Genomic DNA, 21,561 nt, shown 5'->3' on the forward strand with positions numbered 1-21,561 from the left:
ATCTAAGGTAACGCCAAGTAATTTAGTCTCCTCAACAGCCACACCATTCATTACCAGATTCAGCTGAGGTCTAGCAGTTAAGGAATGATTTGTACCAAATACAATGCTCTTAGTTTTAGAGATGTTCAAAACCAGTTTATTACTGGCCACCCATTCCAAAACAGACTGCAACTCTTTGTTAAGGTTTCAGTGACTTCATTAGTAGTGGTTGGTGATGCGTATATGGTTGAATCATCAGCATAAATGGACACACATGCTTTGTTTAATGCCAGTGGCAGGTCATTGGTAAAAGTAGAAAAGAGTAGAGGGCCTAGAGAGCTGCGCTGCGGTACACCACACTTTACATGTTTGACATTAGAGAAGCTTCCATTAAAGAAAACCCTTTGAGTTCTATTAGATAGATATAGCTCTGAATTCACATTATGGCAGAGGTTGAAAAGCCACAGCACATACCTTTTTTCAACAACAGGTTATGGTCAATAATATCAAAGGATGCACTGAAATTCAACAGTGCAGCTCCCACAATCTTCTTATTAGCGATTTCTTTCAACCAATCATCAGTAATTTGTGTCAGTGCAGTACATGTTGAGTGCCCTTCTCCAAACACATGCTGAAAGTCTGTTGTTAATATGTTTACTGAGAAATGGCATTGTATTTGGTCAAATACAATTTTTTCCAACAGTTTGCTAAGAGCTGGCAGCAAGCCTATAAGTATGCTGTTAGAACCAGTAAAGGCCGCTTTACCACTCTTGGGTAGCGGAATTACTTTAGCTTCCCTCCAGGCCTGAGGACAAAGACTTTCCTCTAGGCTCAGATTAAAAATATCACAGATAGGAGTGGCTATAGAGTCAGCTATCATCCTCAGTAGCTTTCCATCTAAGTTGTCAATGCCAGGTTTGTCATTATTGATCGATAACAATAATTTTTCCACCTCTCCCACACTAACTTTACAAAATTCAACTTGCAATGCTTTCCTTTCATAATTTTTTTTAATGCATGAATACAATTGCTCACTGTTTGTTGTAGGCATTTCCTGCCTAAGTTTCCCCACTTTTACAATGAAATAATCATTAAAATAATTTCCAACATCAAATGGTTTTGTGATGTATGAGCCATCTGATTCGATGAAAGATGGTGTTGAATTTGACTTTCTGCCCATAATTTCAGGGGGCAGTATTTGCACGGCTGGATAATTTTTTTTACCCGATTTAATCTGGTTACTAATCCTACCCAGTAACTAGAATATGCATATACTTATTATATATGGATAGAAAACACCCTAAAGTTTCTAAAACTGTTTGAATGGTGTCTGTGAGTATAACAGAACTCATTTGGCAGGCAAAACCCTGAGACATTTTCTGACAGGAAGTGGATACCTGATGTTTTGTATTACCTTTGTATTACCTATGCCATTGAAAAACACAGGGGCTGAGGAATATTTTGGCACTTCCTATTGCTTCCACTAGATGTCACCAGCCTTTACAAAGTGTTTTGAGTCTTCTGGAGGGAGATCTGACCGAACAAGAGCCATGGAACGATGATGGCCCATTAGACACCTGGCGCGCGAGTTCATGTTGGGTACCCTCGTTCCAATACGTTATAAAAGAGAATGCATTCGTCCACCTTGAATATTATTCATGTTCTGGTTAAAAAAGGCCCTAATGATTTATGCTATACAACGTTTGACATGTTTGAACGAACGTAAATATATTTTTTCCCCTCGTTCATGAAGTGAAGTCCGGCGGGCTTAGATCATGTGCTAACAAGACGGAGATTTTTGGACATAAATGATGAGCTTTTTTGAACAAAACTACATTCGTTATGGACCTGTGATACCTGGAAGTGACATCTGATGAAGAGAATCAAAGGTAATGGATTATTTACATAGTATTTTCGATTTTAGATCTCCCCAACATGGCGGCTAGTCTGTATCGCAACGCGTATTTTTCTGGGCGCAGTGCTCAGATTATTGCAAAGTGTGATTTCCCAGTAAGGTTATTTTTAAATCTGGCAAGTTGATTGCGTTCAAGAGATGTAAATCTATAATTCTTTAAATGACAATATAATATTTTACCAATGTTTTCTAATTTTAATTATTTAATTTGTGGTGCTGACTTGAATGCCGGTTATTGGAGGGAAACGATTTCCTGAACATCAACGCCACAGTAAAACGCTGTTTTTGGATATAAATATGAACTTGATAGAACTAAAAATGCATGCATTGTCTAACACAATGTCCTAGGAGTGTCATCTGTTGGAGATTGTAAAAGGTTAGTGCATAATTTTAGCTGATTTTATGGTTTTGGTGACGCCTGTCTTTGAATTGGCACAACATTACACACAACTCTTGTAAATGTACTGTCCTAACATACTCTAAATTTATGCTTTCGCCGTAAAACCTTTTTGAAATCGTAAAACGTGGTTAGATTAAGGAGATGTTTATCTTTCAAAGGGTGTAAAATAGTTGTATGTTTGAAAAATTAGAATTTTGACATTTATTTGGATTCAAATTTGCCGCTCTTGAAATGCACCTGCTGTTGATGGAGTGCACCACGGGTGTGACGCTTGCGTCCCACCTAGCCCATAGAGGTTAAAGTACTCCAAAGTATTTTTTCCATCATTCTTTATATCATTGATCTTGGCTTCACAGTAACGTTTCTTCTTCTTTTTGTTGAGTTTAGTCACATAATTTCTCAATTTGCAGTAAGTAAGCCAGTCAGATGTGGAGCTGGACTTATTAGCCACTCCTTTTGCCCCATCTCTTTCAACCATACAGTTTTTCAATTCCTCATCAATCCATGGAGCCTTAACAGTTTTAACAGTCAGTTTCTTAAAACCTCTTGGGGATAGAATCCCACTGACGGGATTGCTAGCATGGCGGGAAATTCAAAACAGCAAAAATCGAATCATTTCAATTTCTCAAACAATCAACAATTTTACACCATTTGAAAGATAAACATCTCCTTAATCGAACCACATTGTCCGATTTCAAAGAGGCTTTACGGCGAAAGCATAAAGTTAGATTATGTTAGGAGAGTACATAGCCAAAAAAGTACACACAGCCATTTTCAATTCAAGGACAGGCGTCACCAAAAGCAGAAAACCAGCTAAAATTATGCAGTAACCTTTGACAATCTTCATCAGATGACACTCCTAGGAGATTATGTTAGACAATACATGCATTTTTTGTTCTATCAAGTTCATATTTATATCCAAAAACAGCATTTTACATGTGTCGTTGAGAAAATGTGTCTCCCCCAAAACTGCCAGTGAATTTACAAAAAATAGTCATTATAAAACGTCGTTAAAGTATTAAACTGTTATTCAAAGAATTATAGATTAACATCTCCTGAATGCAACCGCATTGACAGATTTCAAAATAAATTTACTTGGAAAGCACACTTTGCAATAATCTGAGTACTCTGCTCAGAAAAATACACTACACAATACAGATAGCCGCCATGTTGGAATCATCTAAAATCATAAACAACATTAGAAATATTCCCTTACCTTTAATAATGTTCATCAGAAGGCACTTCCAGGAATCCCAGGTCCACAACAAATGTTGTTTTTTTTCGATGAAGTTCATAATTTATGTCCAATAACTCCATGTTGTTCCGTGTTGTTAGCGCGTTCAGTAGGCTACTCAAAATGTAGGGCGCGGGAGGGAAAAGTCACGACGAAAAGTTAAAAAAAAAGTCTATTTACGTTCGTTCAAACATGTCAAACGTTGTTTAGCATCAATCTTTAGGGCCATTTTTAACGTGAAACATCAGTAATATTTCAACCGGACCGTTCCTGTGTCTTGAAAAACGTTTAAAATACAAGGTCTCATCGCACATGAACGCGCATGAACGCGCAATAATGAAGTGACGACATCCCAGGGACATCAACTTCCCTTCCTTCTCATCCGGTCTCTGTTCATCATAGATGCTTCAAACAACTTTATAAAGACTGTTGACATCTAGTGGAAGCCATAGGAAGTGCAAAATGAATCCTTTGTTACTGTGTGTTTTATTGGCAATGACTTGAAAATAGTACAGCCACAAGATGTTCATTTCCTGCTTGTATTTTTTTCTCAGGTTTTTGCCTGCCATATGAGTTCTGTTATACTTAGAGACACCATTCAAACAGTTTTAGAAACTTCATAGTGTTTCCTATCCAAATCTACTAATAATATGCATATTCTATTTTCTGGGCCAGAGTAGTAACCTGTTTAATTTGGGTACGTTTTTCATCCGCCCGTGAAAATACTGCCCCCTAGCCCCTAGAGGTGCATGTTTATCAATAATTGGAAGAAGCAATTTCATAAATTCATCAAGTGCAGCGTCTGGATGCTCCTTGATAATCACCTCAGACCAACAAATATTTTTAACATCATCCACATAAGAGTCACAGCAAAATATTTTTGCATGATGTCTTACACACTATTTTAGGCCCAGCTGTTGGAACTTTGGCTTTCCTGGATATAGCCACTATATTGTGATCACTGCATCCAATGGGTACGGATACAGCTTAGAACAAAGTTCTACAGCATGAGTAAAAATAGGGGTCGATACATGTGGATGATCTTGTTCCTGTAGTGTTTGTAAACACCCTGGTAGGTTGATTAATAACCTGAACCAGATTACAGGCACTGGTCACAGTAAGAAACTTCCTCTTGAGTGGACAGCTTGATGAAAACCAGTCAACTAGACCAGACCAACAGTGTCATAAGCTATGGAGACCTACAGTGTGTCATGTAAGATGGCAATCCAGCTCTCCTATTGATCAAAGCTATACTCAAGCTATATGATGGCAAACTGATAAAGCCAACAGGAGAATGCAATCTCAAAGCAGATCATGATGGAAAAAAATGTAATCTCAAGTTTCAGGTCATGGAGACATCCCATATTCCTCTGTTGTCAGTTGACACGTGTAAGAGACCCAGCCTACTACATGTAAACTACAGCCACAGCTATCTCCAAGTACAATGATGGGTTAGACAGGCTTGGCTGCCTTCCTGGAGAGCTACACCTAGAAGTAGACACCGAAGGATCACAAAGGCCATACATTCGATGGACAATGCAGACATCATCACAAAAGTCACAGAGCCAACACTGTGAATCAGCAACATGGTCTTCATTGAACATGCATGGACCCCAGTGCACTCAACAAAGCCTTACTGAGATCGCACTTCCAGATTTCCACCATAGAAGAGATTCTACCAGAGATATCCAACGGAAAGGTATTCTCAGTACTCAACGCTAAAGATGGATATTGGCAAGTCAAACTTGATGAAGCGAGTAGCTATCTAACTTTCAGCACACCTGTGGGCAGGTATAGATGGCTGTGAATGCCATTTGGAATCAAGCAAGCAGCTGAAGAACACCAGCACCGACAGTGTGAAGCACTACAGGTACTAATTGGAGTGAGTGTGATCGCAGATGACATTCTACTCTATGTATGTGGCGACACAAACGAAGAGGCGATGGCAGATCGTGACAAAAAACCTTACAGCTCTCCTGCAGAGTGCAAGAGATATCAAACCTGAAGCTGAACAAAAACGAACTCAGGTTAAAGCTATCTAGCGTGACGTACATGGGTCATCTTCTCACCACACGAACCAAAGACAATAACAGCCGTTCAGAAAGTGGGGACACCGACCGACATCAAGTCACTACAGCGGATGTTGGGGTTTGTGAACTATCTTGCAAAATTCATGCCCCACCTATGTGATGTGTGCGAGCCAATAACAAGGCTGACAGACAAAGACATTGAATGTATTTGTATTTGTATTAGCATGGCTACCACAGCATAAAGCAGAAGTTGAGACTATAAAAAAGTTGGTCACAGAACAACCAGTGCTCAAATATTACGACCTGAATGATGAACTCACACTGCAATGTGACGCCAGCGAGGCAGATCTGGACACAGCCCTTCTACAGAAAGGACAACCTGTGGCATTTGCCTCCAAAACATTGACACAGACAGAACAGAGGGCCACACTTTATTTGGATAGTTCGGATTTTTCATCTGTAGATGCTTTACAGATGGTCAAAGTATCTGTTGATAAGCAACTGCTTGCTAAGGTTACGGTTAGGGTTAGGTTTAGAATAAGGGTTTAGTATAGGGGTTAAGGTTATGGTTTGTAGATAGTTGACATTTTTATGATAGTCTGTAGAGCATCTACAGATGGACAATCCAAATAAATTGTTACCGAACAGAGACATGCACAAATTGCCATTGTTTTTGCATATGACAAGTTTGACCAGTATCTGCACGGCAACCACAAACCGCTCGGGACGATCTTCAAGAAATCCTTACTCACAGCACCCAAGCAACTACAGAGAATGTTGCTTAGGCAACAAACATACCAACTCCATCTGCAATACAAACAAGGCAAATAACTAAATGTAGCTGACTTCCTGTCCAGAACTGCACAATCAACCGCAGAGCACAAACAAATGCAAACACCAGCCACAGTGTATGCAAACACAGGCCTGGCCACAACTGTCCTGGAACAGGTGGATCCCACCAGTGATGTCAACATCTCAACAAAGCACACAAAAGCACACAACCCAGGACATTTCAGATTTTCATTTTTTATTAATTTGTAATAAAAAAAAAAAACTATTTCACTTTGTGTAAGCCAGTAACACAAAATCTCAGTTTAATCATTTTTAAATTCAGGCTGTAAGACTACAAAGTGTGGAAAAAGTCAAGGGGTGTGAACACTTTCTGAACGCAATGCATTCAAACTGAGCAATCGGGAGAGAAGGGCCTTGGTCAGGGAGGTGACCAAGAACCTGATGGTCACTGACAGAGCTCCAAAGTTCCTCTGTGGAGATGGGAAAACATTCCAGAAGGACACCCATATCAGCAGCACTCCACCAATAAGGTCTTTATGGTAGAATGATGGAAGCAACTCCTCAGTAAAAGGCACGACAGCCTGCTTGGAGTTTGCCAAAAGGCACCTAAAGGACTCTCAGACCATGAGATGCTAGATTTTTTGGTTTGATGAAATCAAGATTGAACTCATTGGCCTGAATGTCAACCATCACGTCTGGAGGAAACATGGCACCATCCCTATGGTGAATCACGTGGTGGCAGCATCATGACGTTTGGATGTTTTTCAGTGGAAGGGACTGGGAGACTAGTCAGGATCGAAGGAAAGATGAAGGGAGCAAAGTGCAGAGAGATCCTTGATAAAAAACCATCTCCAAAACGCTCAGGACCTCAGACTGGGGTGAAGGTTCACCTTCCAACAGGACAACAACCCTAAGCTCACAGCCAAGACAACACAGGAGTGGCGTCGGGACAAGTCTGTCAATGTCCTTGAGTGGCCCAGCCTGAGCCCGGACTTGAACCCGATTGAAAGACCTGAAAATAGCTGTGCAGCAACACTCCCCATTCAACCTGATCTGAGAGAAACTCCCCAAATACAGGTGTGCCAAGCTTGTAGTGTCATACCCAAGAAGACTCAAGGCTGTAATCGCTGTCAAAGGTGCTTCAACAAAGTACTAATTAAAGGGTCTGAATACTTATGTAAATGTGATATTTCAGTATTTATTTTTAATACATTTGCTAAAATGTCTAAAAACCTGTTTTTGCATTGTCATTATGGGGTATATTGTGTATATTGATGAGGAGAAAACCCAATTTAATCAATTTTAGAACAAGGCTGTAACGTAACAAAATGTGGAAAAAGTCAAGGGGTCTGAATACTTTCCGAATGCACTGTACATGTTAGAAACACCTTTGGCAGTGATTACAGCTGTGAGTCTTCTTGGTTTAGTCTCTAAGAACTTTGCACACCTGGATTGTGCAGTATTTGACCATTATTCTTTTGAAAAATGTTCAAGCTCTGTCAAAGTATTGTGGGTCATGGCTAGATAGCAATTTTCAAGTCTTGCCATACATTTTCAAGCAGATTTAAGTCGAAACTGTAACTTGGCCACTAAGGAACATTCACTGTATGTCCAGTGTAGATGTGGCCTTGTGTTGTAGGTTATTGTACTGCTGAAAGGTGAATTCCTCTCCCAGTGTCTAGTGTAAAGCAGACTGAATCATGTTTTCTCTAGGATTTTGCGTGTGCTTGGCTTCAATCCCATTTATTTTATCCTGAAAAACGACCCAGTCTTTGCCGATGTCAAGCATACCCATACCATGATGCAGCCACCACCTAGCTTAAAAATAAGGAAGCAGTTACTCAGTGATGTGTTCTGTTGGATTTGCCCCAAACATAAGGCTTTGCCTTAATTAAGTGTATTCCTTTGACACATTTTCTGCAGTATATTGTTGCATACAGGATGGATGTTTTGGAATATTAGTATTCTTTATATTTGTATATTTCTTTTCATTCTGTCATTTAGGTCATTATTGTGGAGTAACTACAATGTTGTTGATCTGTCCTCAGTTTTCTCCTATCACAGCCGTTAAAACTCCGTAGAGTCTATTGACGGTGCCCAGACGACAGGTGTTTCAATCTAAGTAACATAATAAAACCATCCCCATAAAAATCTGCAATTTTAAGATAAAGATATATTTTGCATGGGCTGCATCTCAATCCAACGCATACGCCTATGGTGGCCTTCCGCATCAGGGGTGGAAGGTGGCCGAGCTACAGCGGTGTTTGTCAGACTATGAAACATAGCGAAAATGGCTGTAGCGTCCGAATGGTTTGGTCTACAAACTAATATGACCACCATTTTTTATATACACTGCTCAAAAAAATAAAGGGAACACTTAAACAACACAATGTAACTCCAAGTCAATCACACTTCTGTGAAATCAAACTGTCCACTTAGGAAGCAACACTGATTGACAATAAATGTCACATGCTGTTGTGCAAATGGAATAGACAACAGGTGGAAATTATAGGCAATTAGCAAGACACACGCAATAAAGGAGTGGTTCTGCAGGTGGGAAAAACAGACCACTTCTCAGTTCCTATGCTTCCTGGCTGATGTTTTGGTCACTTTTGAATGCTGGCGGTGCTTTCACTCTAGTGGCAGCATGAGACGGAGTCTACAACCCACACAAGTGGCTCAGGTAGTGCAGCTCATCCAGGATGGCACATCAATGCGAGCTGTGGCAAGAAGGTTTGCTGTGTCTGTCAGCGTAGTGTCCAGAGCATGGAGGAGCTACCAGGAGACAGGCCAGTACATCAGGAGACGTGGAGGAGGCCGTAGGAGGGCAACAACCCAGCAGCAGGACCGCTACCTCTGCCTTTGTGCAAGGAGGAGCAGGAGGAGCACTGCCAGAGCCCTGCAAAATGACCTCCAGCAGGCCACAAATGTGCATGTGTCTGCTCAAACGGTCAGAAACAGACTCCATGAGGGTGGTATGAGGGCCCGACGTCCACAGGTGGGGGTTGTGCTTACAGCCCAACACCGTGCAGGACGTTTGGCATTTGCCAGAGAACACCAAGATTGGCAAATTCGCCACTGGCGCCCTGTGCTCTTCACAGATGAAAGCAGGTTCACACTGAGCACATGTGACAGACGTGACAGAGTCTGGAGACGCCGTGGAGAACGTTCTGCTGCCTGCAACATCCTCCAGCATGACCGGTTTGGCGGTGGGTCAGTCATGGTGTGGGGTGGCATTTCTTTGGGGGGCCGCACAGCCCTCCATGTGCTCGCCAGCGGTAGCCTGACTGCCATTAGGTACCGAGATGAGATCCTCAGACCCCTTGTGAGAACATATGCTGGTGCGGTTGGCCCTGGGTTCCTCCTAATGCAAGACAATGCTAGACCTCATGTGGCTGGAGTGTGTCAGCAGTTCCTGCAAGAGGAAGGCATTGATGCTATGGACTGGCCCACCCGTTCCCCAGACCTGAATCCAATTGAGCATATCTGGGACATCATGTCTCGCTCCATCCACCAACGCCACGTTGCACCACAGACTATCCAGGAGTTGGCGGATGCTTTAGTCCAGGTCTGGGAGGAGATCCCTCAGGAGACCATCTGCCACCTCATCAGGAGCATGCCCAGGCGTTGTAGGGAGGTCATACAGGCACGTGGAGGCCACACACATTACTGAGCCTCATTTTGACTTGTTTTAAGGACATTACATCAAAGTTGGATCAGCCTGTAGTGTGGTTTTCCACTTTAATTTTGAGTGTGACTCCAAATCCAAACCTCCATGGGTTGATAAATTGGATTTCCATTGATTATTTTTGTGTGATTTTGTTGTCAGCACATTCAACTATGTAAAGAAAAATGTATTTAATAAGATTATTTCTTTCATTCAGATATAGGATTTATTGTTTAAGTGTTCCCTTTATTTTTTGGAGCAGTATATATTATTTTGATACCTGAAGGGGTCCTAAAATTCCAAATCAAATAGCTTAAAACAATTATATATGTCAGCTTTTAACTGTAGCTATTTTAAAATCACCAATGGCCTCAAGGTCACATCCCTGAGCAGTTTCCTTCCTGTCCTGCAGCTCAGTTCAGAAGGATGACTGTATCTTTGTTGTGTCTTGATGGTTTAATACATCATCCACAGCATAATTATTAACTTTACCATGCTTAAAGAGATATTCAATGTCAGATTGTTTTTTATTGTTACCCATCTACCAATCACTGCCCTTCTTTATGGGGCTTTTCGAAAAATTCCCAATTAAATCCATTTCAATCCCACTTTGTAAAGCAACAAAATGTTTAAAAAAATCCAAGGGGGGTGAATACTTATGATACTCACTGTATATCATGAGTTAGAAGATTATGAAATTATTAAGAAGTTATTATTTAAGACCATTGAAGATAAATCACAATCAGTAAAAAATCCCCTTTTTTCAGTTTGAGCACATGCCCCTTGAAAGGTCTGTGCACAGCCCTGGTGTTATGTTACTGGTGACCAATGACAGAGACTCCGAGAGATGATGTCCAAACCTTCCATTTGGGACTGTGGGAAGATGTTGAAAATGTACAGTAATTACTATGGAAAATGGAAGTGTTTATTTTCAGGGAAGACCATGCCATCCAAAGTACAGAGGAACAGATGTGCAGTGGCTTTCAGACAATTAATGCACCACATTTCATAGCCTAACTTTTCCGGTCATCAGTGTGACTGATGTGGTGTTAAAACCTCTCTGGGATATGTGGGACGCTAGCGTCCCACCTCGACAACATCCAGTGAAATTGCAGGGCGCCAAATTCAAAACAACAGAAATCTTCCTCAGAATTCCTCAAACATACAAGTATTATACACCATTTTAAAGATAAACTTCTTGTTAATCCAGCCACAGCGTCTGATTTCAAAAAGGATTTATGGCGAAAGCATACCATATGATTATGTTAGCTCAGTGTCTAGCGTCTTTAGCTCAGCGTCTTTAGAAATGAAAAGGAACGCAGTTCACGCTCACGGCTGCACGTGTGACTTAGCTCATTGCATTCTGCCAGACACCTGGTTCAAGCAGCTCTTACTCTCTCCCCATTCACAGTAGAAACTTGAAACAACGTTCTAAAGACTGTTGACATGTAGTGGAAGCCTTAGGAAGTGCAATATGACCCCACAGACACTGTGTATTGGATAGGCAATCACTTGAAAAACTACAAACCTCAGATTTCCCACTTCCTGGTAGGATTTTTTCTCAGGTTTTTGTCTGCCATATGAGTTCTGTTATACTCACAGACATCATTTAAACAGTTGTAAAAACTTCAGAGTGTTTTCTATCCAAATATGCTAATAATATGCATATTCTAGCTTTTGGGCCTATGTAGCAGGCAGTTAACTCTGGGACCTTATTCAGCCAAGCTACTCAATACTGCCCCCAGATCCCAAAGAAGTAGGGAGTTTGCTTTGTAATATTCGTAGAACTAATGAAGAGTAGTCTTGGAAGGAAATGTGATCAAGCAGATCTCACTTCCGGAATACAATGACCTTAGTTGACATAAACTTAGGTTGGAGTCATTAAAACTCGTTTTTCAACCACTCCACAAATTTTTTGTTTACAAACTATAGTTTTGGCAAGTTTGTTAGAACATCTACTTTGTGCATGACACAAGTAATTTTTCCAACAATTGTTTACAGACAGATTATTTCACTTATAATTCACTGTATCACAATTCCAGTGGGTCAGACGTTTACATACACTAAGTTGACTGTGCCTTTAAACAGCCATACTGGTCAGGAAGGAGACACGTTCTGTCTCCTAGAGATGAACGTACTTTGGTGCGAAAAGTGAGAATCAATCCCAGGATAACAACAACGGACCTTGTGAAGATGCTGGAGGAAACAGGTACAAAAGTATCTATATCCACAGTAAAACGAGTCCTATATCGACATAACCTGAAAGGCGGCTCAGCAAGAAAGAAGCCACTGCTCCAAAACTGCCATAAAAAAAGCCAGACTATGGTTTGCAACTGCACATGGGGACAAAGATCATACTTTTTGGAGAAATGTCCTCTGGTCTGATGAAACAAAAATAGAACTGTTTGGCCGTAATGACCATTGTTATGTTTGGAGGAAAAAGGGGAGGCTTGCAAGCCGAAGAACACCATCCCAACCATGGAGCACGGGGGTGGCAGCATCATGTTGTGGGGGTGCTTTGCTGCAGGAGGGACAGGTGCACTTCACAAATAGATGGCATCATGAAGGAGGAAAATGATGTGGATATATTGAAGCAACATCTCAAGACATCAGTCCGGAAGTTAAAGCTTGGTCGCAAATGGGTCTTCCAAATGGACAATGACCCCAAGCATACTTCCAAAGTTGTGGCAAAATGGCTTAAGGACAACAAAGTCAAGGTACTGGAGTGGCCATCACAAAGCCCTGACCTCAATCCCATCAAAGATGTGTGGGCAGAACTGAAAAAGTGTGTGCGAGCAAGGAGGCCTACAAACATGACTCAGTTACACCAGCTCTGTCAGGAGGAATGGGCCAAAATTCACCAAACTTATTGGGGAAGCTTGTGGAAGGCTACCCGAGACGTTTGACCCAAGTTAAACAATTTAAAGGCAATGCTACCAAATACTAATTGAGTGTATGTAAACTTCTGACCCACTGGGAATGTGATGAAAGAAATTAAAGCTGAAATAAATAATTCTCTCAACTATTATTCTGACACTTCACATTCTGAAAATAAAGTGGGGATCCTAACTGACCTAAGACAGGGAATTCTTATGAGGATTAAATGTCAGGAATTGTGATAAACTGAGTTTAAATGCATTTGGCTAAGGTGTATGTAAACTTCCGACTTAAACTGTAAAATGTATCATCATACCAAGCTCAGAGGAAATTTTGTGCCCATTTCAAACTCATTGTTTTGGATGGTGGTTAGACAGCATGTCAGTCTTGGGTACCAGAAGCCAGTGGTGGAAATGGGAAGTAAACGTGCTGGCAAGCTCTGGGTGTGACCTGTGAGGGAGGGAGACTGGTGGCTTCAGACCCATATTTGTTCATGTTTATGCAGGTTCTGTCACCACTGCTCTGCTCAGCATCTGCAGATGAGTCAGTGTGTTTGGCTGTTGTAGTTGAATCGTCATAATGCAAGAATGCCTCTTGTCTCTCTTTTTGTGTATCTCAGCTTTCGCTCTCTATCATTGTCGTTCTCTCTCCTTTACGTTAACTCTCTATTTCCCTTACACCCACTTCCTCCATATTTATACACACATTATACACACATGGGCTCCGGAGTGGCACAGCGGTCTAAGGCACTGTATCTCAGTGCAAGTGGTGTCACTACATTCCCTGGTTCGAATCCCGGCTGTATCACATCCGGTGCACAATTGGCCCAGCATCGTCCGGGTTTGGCCGGAGAAGGTAGGCCGTCATTTTAAATAAGAATTTATTCTTAACTGACTTGCCTAGTTAAATTTAAAAAGTATATATAATTTAAATAGTTCTTGGTTTCATCAGACCAGAGAATCTTGTTTCTGAGAGTCTTTAGGTTCCTTTTGGCAAACTCCAAGCGGGCTGTCATGTGCCTTTTACAGAGGGGTGGCTTCCGTCTGGCCACTCTACCATAAAGGCATGATTGGTGGAGCACTGCAGAGATGGTTGTCCTTCTGGGAGGTTCTCCCATCTCCACAGAGGAACTCTGGAGCTCTGTTGGAGTGACCATCAGGGCCTAGATTCACAAAACACTTCTTACGCAAAAACTTAAGAAGCTGCTTAAGAAAAAAATAAGTGCAATTCCTCAACAATATCTTAAGATATAATATTTTTCTCACGAACTCCTCAAATATCTTCTTAAGATGTTTGTTGCTAGGCAACCGATTTAGCTAGTTATCTAGCTAGCAATGGCAATCATGTTAGCAAATTTCCAACTGAGATTACTGTTCTAAAAAAGTCAATAATGAAACGTTCAGATGAAGTTTGTGTGTGAATTAAACATGTTCAATTGCTTTCATGAGCTTTTTCTCTCACTGCCCTGAGTTTATTTAAGAAGGTTTTGTGAATCTTGGCCCAGGTTCTTGGTCACCTCCCTGACCAAGGCCCTTCTCCCCTGATTGCCAGCTCTTGGAGCAGTCTTGGTGATTCCAAACTTACTTTATTTAAGAATGATGGAGGCCACTGTGTTCTTGGGGACCTTCAATGCTGCAGTAATGTTTTGGTACCCTTCCCCGGATCTGTGCCTCGACACAATCCTGTCTCGGAGCTCTATGGACAATTCCTTCAACCTCATGACTTGGTTTTTGCTCTGACATGCACTGTTAACTGTGGTACCTTTTATAGACTGGTGCGTGCCTTTCCAAATCATGCCCAATCAATTGAATTTACCACACGTGGACTCCAATCAAGTTGTAGAAACATCTCAAGGATGATCAATGGAAACAGGATGCACCTGAACTCAATTTTGAGACTCATAGCAAAGGGTCTTGCAAAAATGTCTAAAAACCTGTTTTCACTTCCTCATTACGGGGTATTGTGTGTAGATCGATGAGGGAAAACATGTATTTAATCAATTTTAGAATAAGACTAGTGGAAAAAATATGTGGAAAAAGTCAAGGAGTCTGAATACTTTCCGAATGCACTTTAAAGTGTATTACCCCTTCCAGGAAGCCACTTTAGTTAGTTTTTTTTCACACGTTGAAGCTCCCCTTGCTCGTTCTTTTTCCCTCCGCTCTTTCCTGCTACAGTTTTATGACCCGCAGTAAATTTTGTTAATGAGATGTATGTGTTGTGTTCTCTATATGATGTCATAACAGGTTTCTGGGAATGTGTGTCATATTTCTTTGTCTTTACTATGAAAATGACACACTGAGGATTTTGGACCTCACCCAATTGTAATTTCAGCATTTCAACAATTTGTCTTAGTTATGACGTTCTAAATCAAGGTTTTAGAGAATAACTTTCTAAAATCTATCATGTCACACATCCAATACAGATACCAAGTTTGAGATTTGTCTCTTTTTCTACATGTTCCTTATATTGTTGTATGACTTGCTTCTTGGCAAGGGGATTTCTCTCTTTCTGACTCCCTGTGTCACATTGTTTATGAATAGCTGGTTATTTGTTGGTAATTTACAGTTAGTCCCCCTTCTGGACAGAGTCATTGGCCAAGAGTCTGGCAAAACTCTGTTTCAAGATTAAACTGTTTTCACAGATAGTCTATGTTGGTTCTGTTAATAAATCCTTCATGATGCACTGTTTTACCTCAAGTCGTACAGGTGTTCAGTATCTCCTCATTCGACCAATGACAGGAGTGGAATACCCTGTACGACCCATGCTGCTTGATAATGACAGCTTGGTCCTGAGGTTGTGTCAGATGACTTTTGTTTCCACTGTTCTAATTGTAGTGTGTTGGTGATGAGAGACTGGAGCTGGAACTCCATTGGCCAAAAGTATTAGATTTCGCACTCTATACTTAAAACATCTGGATTTCTCTGGCTACCTGCTGTCAACGTAGCCTTCTGACTATGTCCTCGTAGTCAATGAGAAATGTATCTGAGCGAATGCTACTACAATTGCATGTGTTTATGCTGAACATAAAGTGGCCAGAGCAATTTATCTGCCTGCTACTGCAGACAAACATTTGTATTTGTTTATTAGAGTTGAAAACTATATTTTTCCAGATGAGTAGTGTTGTTGTTATGGTGTAATTCCATGTAACACCACTGAGACGTTTAAATCCCTTGTTAATAGTTAGTTTCACAGCCTGATCTTTTTCACCTGTCTTTTTGATTGTCTCCACCCCCTCCAGGTGTCGCCCATCTTCCCCATTATCCCCTGTGTATTTTTACCAGTGTTCTCTGTTTGTCTGTTGCCAGTTTGTTTTGTTTCATCAAGCCTACCAGCAGTTTCCATCTGTTCCTGTCTCTCGATTGTTCCTGTTTTCTAGTTTTCCCGGTTTTGACCTTTTCTGCCTGCCCTGACCCTGAGCCTGACTGCTGTCCTGCACCTTTGCACAACCTACAGTTGAAGTCGGAAGTTTACATACACCTTAGCCAAATACATTTAAACTCAGTTTTTCACAATTCCTGACATTTAATCCTAGTAAAAATTCCCTGTTGGCCCATTCCTCCTGACAGAGCTGGTGTAACTGAGTCAGGTTTGTCGGCCTCCTTGCTCGCACACGCTTTTCTAGTTCTGCCCACACATTTTCTATAGGACTGAGGTCAGGGCTTTGTGATGGCCACTCCAATACCTTGACTTTGTTGTCCTTAAGCCATTTTGCCACAACTTTGGAAGTATGCTTGGGGTCATTGTCCATTTGGAAGACCCATTTCCGACCAAGCTTTAACTTCCTGAGTGATGTCTTGAGATGTTGTTTCAATATATCCACATCATTTTACTCCCTCATGATGCCATCTATTTTGTGAAGTGCACCTGTCCCTCCTACAGCAAAGCACCCCCACAACATGATGCTGCCACCCCCATGCTTCACGTTGGGATGGTGTTCTTCAGCTTGCAAGCCTCCCCCTTTTTCCTCCAAACATAACGATGGTCATTATGGCCAAACAGTTATATTTTTGTTTCATCAGACCAAAGGACATTTCTCCAAAAAGTACGATCTTTGTCCCCATGTGCAGTTAGAAACCATAGTTTGGCTTTTTTATGGCGGTTTTGGAGCAGTTGCTTCTTCCTTGCTGAGCGGCCTTTCAGGTAAAGTCGTTATAGGACTCGTTTTACTGTGGATATTGATACTTTTGTACCTGTTTCCTCCAGCATCTCACAAGGTCTTTTGCTGTTGTTCTGAGATTGATTTGCACTTTTCGCACCAAAGTGCTTTCATCTCTAGGAGACAGAACGCGTCTTCTTCCTGAGCGGTATGGTGGCTGCGTGGTCCCTTTGTGTTTATACTTGCGTACTATTGTTTATACAGATGAGCGTGGTACATTCAGGCATTTGGAACTTGCTCCCAAGGATGAACCAGACTTGTGGAGGTCTACAATTTTCTTTCTGAGGTCTTCGCTGATTTCTTTTGGTTTTCCTATGATGTCAAGGAAAGAGGCACTGAGTTTGAAGGTAGGCCTTGAAATACATCCACAGGTACACCTCCAATTGACTCAAATGATGTCAATTAGCCTATCAGAAGCTTCTAAAGACATGACATAATTTTCTGGAAGAAAATGGAACAAAAAATGTGTGGAGTGGTTGAAAAACTAGTTTTAACGACTCCAACCTAAGTGTATGTAAACTTCCAACTGCAACTGTATCTGGATTACTGACCTCTGCCTACCCTGACCCTGAGCCTGCCTGCCGTCCTGTACCTTTGCCCCACTTATCTGTCTGTTTTTTGCCTGACCCTTTTGGATTATTAAACTGTTGTTAATTCGTCGTTGATTGCACCTGGGCCTTACCTGAAATGTGATAGTACAAACTGGCCATGACTGACCCAGCAGACCCGGGCCAGCTGAGCAACGCCATCTACTCCCAGGAAGCCACCATCGGTAGGCACGAGGAATTGCTTCGTGTCCTTATAACGTTGGCTGAACGCCATGACTGGGCGTTGGACATTTTGCTGGAGCAATTCTGCGGGTTGTCTGGGAGGCAGCCTACCACGGTGGTAACCCCCCAGGCCCCACAGTAACTCAGCTGTTTGCAGCGCCGCCTCACCGGTCACTCCACCTTCTCGGGAACCCCGCTTACCTCCCCCGGAATGCTTCAATGGAGAGCCGAGCACCTGTCTGGCGTTTCTAGCTCAGTGTGCCCTCGTCTTCGAGTTTCAGACCTCCTCCTTCCCCTCGGATTGTTCCAAGATAGCCTACCTCATCACGCTGATGGTGGGCTACTGCTGTATGGGAACAGCAGCCGCCCATATGCGTCAGTCTGGAGGGGTTGGTGGGAGAGGAGAATACGTTTTTTGATGCCCCGTTCTCCAGGAGAGAAGCTGCCTGGAAGCTAATCCAGCTTCGGCAGGACTCCCGCAGCGTGGCAGACTATGCAGTGGATTTCCACATGTTGGCAGCGGAGTGTGCTTGGAACCAAGAAGTGCTGTTCAATAAGTTCCTGCACGGCATCTCGGAGGAGGTCAAGGACGAGCTTGCTGCTCGGGAGTTACATACGGATCTCGATACCCTAATCGCGTTGACCATCCATATCGATGGGCGACTACGGGAATGACGGAGGGAGAGCAAATTCGATTTCACTCGCACGTCCAGGGATTCCACCATGCCTCCAAGTCATCCCGGAAGTCCCCGATGGTACCGTTGCTGAGAGAACCCGAGATTTCCTGACCACCCCCGAAAGTAGCCATGAAGATGGCCGAGTCACCACTTCCCGAGCCTATGCAACTAGGCAGACCTGGTCTGTCGCCAGCGGAACGGCAATACAGGGTCAACACGAAGAGTTGTCTGTACTGCAGGACTCTTGGTCATTTTATGTCCTCTTGTCCTTTAACCTCTATGGGCTAGGTGGGACGCAAGCGTCCCACCCGTGGTGCACTCCATCAACAGCAGGTGCATTTCAAGAGCGGCAAATTTGAATCCAAATAAATGTCAAAATTCAAATTTTTCAAACATACAACTATTTTACACCCTTTGAAAGATAAACATCTCCTTAATCTAACCACGTTTTACGATTTCAAAAAGGTTTTACGGCGAAAGCATAAATTTAGAGTATGTTAGGACGGTACATTTACAAGAGTTGTGTGTAATGTTGTGCCAATTCAAAGACAGGCGTCACCAAAACCATAAAATCAGCTAAAATTATGCACTAACCTTTTACAATCTCCAACAGATGACACTCCTAGGACATTGTGTTAGACAATGCATGCATTTTTAGTTCTATCAAGTTCATATTTATATCCAAAAACAGCGTTTTACTGTGGCGTTGATGTTCAGGAAATCGTTTCCCTCCAATAACCGGCATTCAAGTCAGCACCACAAATTAAATAATTAAAATTAGAAAACATTGGTAAAATATTATATTGTCATTTAAAGAATTATAGATTTACATCTCTTGAACGCAATCAACTTGCCAGATTTAAAAATAACCTTACTGGGAAATCACACTTTGCAATAATCTGAGCACTGCGCCCAGAAAAATACGCGTTGCGATACAGACTAGCCGCCATGTTGGGGAGATCTAAAATCGAAAATACTATGTAAATAATCCATTACCTTTGATTCTCTTCATCAGATGTCACTTCCAGGTATCACAGGTCCATAACGAATGTAGTTTTGTTCAAAAAAGCTCATCATTTATGTCCAAAAATCTCCGTCTTGTTAGCACATGATCTAAGCCCGCCGGACTTCACTTCATGAACGAGGGGAAAAAATATATTTACGTTCGTTCAAACATGTCAAACGTTGTATAGCATAAATCATTAGGGCCTTTTTTAACCAGAACATGAATAATATTCAAGGTGGACGAATGCATTCTCTTTTATAACGTATTGGAACGAGGGTACCCAACATGAACTCGCGCGCCAGGTGTCTAATGGGCCATCATCGTTCCATGGCTCTTGTTCGGTCAGATCTCCCTCCAGAAGACTCAAAACACTTTGTAAAGGCTGGTGACATCTAGTGGAAGCAATAGGAAGTGCCAAAATATTCCTCAGCCCCTGTGTTTTTCAATGGCATAGGTTTAAAGGTAATACAACACATCAGATATCCACTTCCTGTCAGAATCTGTCTCAGGGTTTTGCCTGCCAAATGAGTTCTGTTATACTCACAGACACCATTCAAACAGTTTTAGAAACTTTAGGGTGTTTTCTATCCATATATAATAAGTATATGCATATTCTAGTTACTGGGTAGGATTAGTAACCAGATTAAATCGGGTACATTTTTTTATCCAGCCGTGCAAATACTGCCCCCTAGCCCTAACAGGTTAAAAATATCAGGCTAACCGGTAGGAGTGAGTACTCTGGTGGGCCACATGGAAAATGTTTTGCTTCCCTTACTTGCACCTCTTTTCATGCCATTCTGCTGTGGCGAAACCAGTCTAAATCTCTCCGAGTCCTCATTGACTCTGGGGCCGATGAGAGATTTTTGGACGCTACCCTGGCTTCCGAGCTGAACATCCCCACTCAGCCCCTCTCCATTCCTATGGATGTTAGAGTTCTGGACGTGCACTCTATAGGCCGGGTCACTCGTAATACCACTCCCATCAACCTACGTGTGTCAGGGAATCACAGCGAGACTATTCAATTTCTGCTCAAGTCTCCTCAAATTCCCATGGTTTTGGGATTCTCCTGGCTCCAGTGACATAATCCCCTCATCAATTGGTCTATGGGTGCCTTCATGGGCTGGAGTTTGTTCTGCCACGCCCATTGTCTGAAGTCAGCGCAACCTGCCCCGTGACGTCTTCCTGGGGGCTCGGAAGGTGCCCCGGACCTCTCCGCCATCCCCGCGAAGTACCAGGACCTCTGGGAGGTGTTCAGCAAGGCCCGGGCCACTTCGCTTCTAGCACCACACCGCCTTGGGGACGACTGTACTCTTTGTCGGTACCAAAGACCAAGGCTATGGAGACCTACATTGGGGACTCCCTAGCTGCAGGATTTATCCATCCCTCTTCCTCTCCCGCCAGCGCAGGGTTCTTCTTCGTGGAGATAAAGGACAAGATACTGCGCACGTGCATTGACTACCGGGGACTCAATGACATTACTGTTAAGAACCGTTATCCGCTACCACTAATTTCCTCAGCCTTCAAGCCGCTCCAGTGGGCCACTGTGTTTTCCAAGCTGGATCTACGGAACACCTACCACATGGTGCGGATACGAGAGGGGGACGAGTGGAAGACCGCCTTCAACATGGCCAGCAGCCGCTACGAGTATCTGGTCATGCCTTTTGGCCTCACCAACGCCCCTGCTGTGTTCCAGGATCTGGAAAATGATGTTCTCTGCGACATGTTGAACCGGTTCGTCTTCGTCTACATTGATGACATCCTCATCTTCTCCTGCTCCCCCCATGAACATGTGCTCCACGTCCAGCAGGTTCTTCAACGCATTCTGGAGAATCAGCTGTTTGTGAAGCCGGAGAAGTGCGAGTTCCATTGCTCCACCATCCCCTTTCTGGGTTACATCATCTCTGCTGGGAGTGTCAAGAGTTTTGAAGATGGCGCCGAAGAACATGGCTGATGTTTTACATTCTCCAAACCAATTGTGCTATTTTGGTAGTATTTTAGCCTTTTGTGGAACTTATTTTTTAACGTATTGTGTACATAATACTGCTGCTACCGTCTCTT

The sequence above is a fragment of the Salmo salar genome, chromosome 11, assembly GCF_965601325.2.
Source record: "Salmo salar chromosome 11, fSalSal1, whole genome shotgun sequence".
Lineage (NCBI taxonomy): Eukaryota > Metazoa > Chordata > Actinopteri > Salmoniformes > Salmonidae > Salmo > Salmo salar.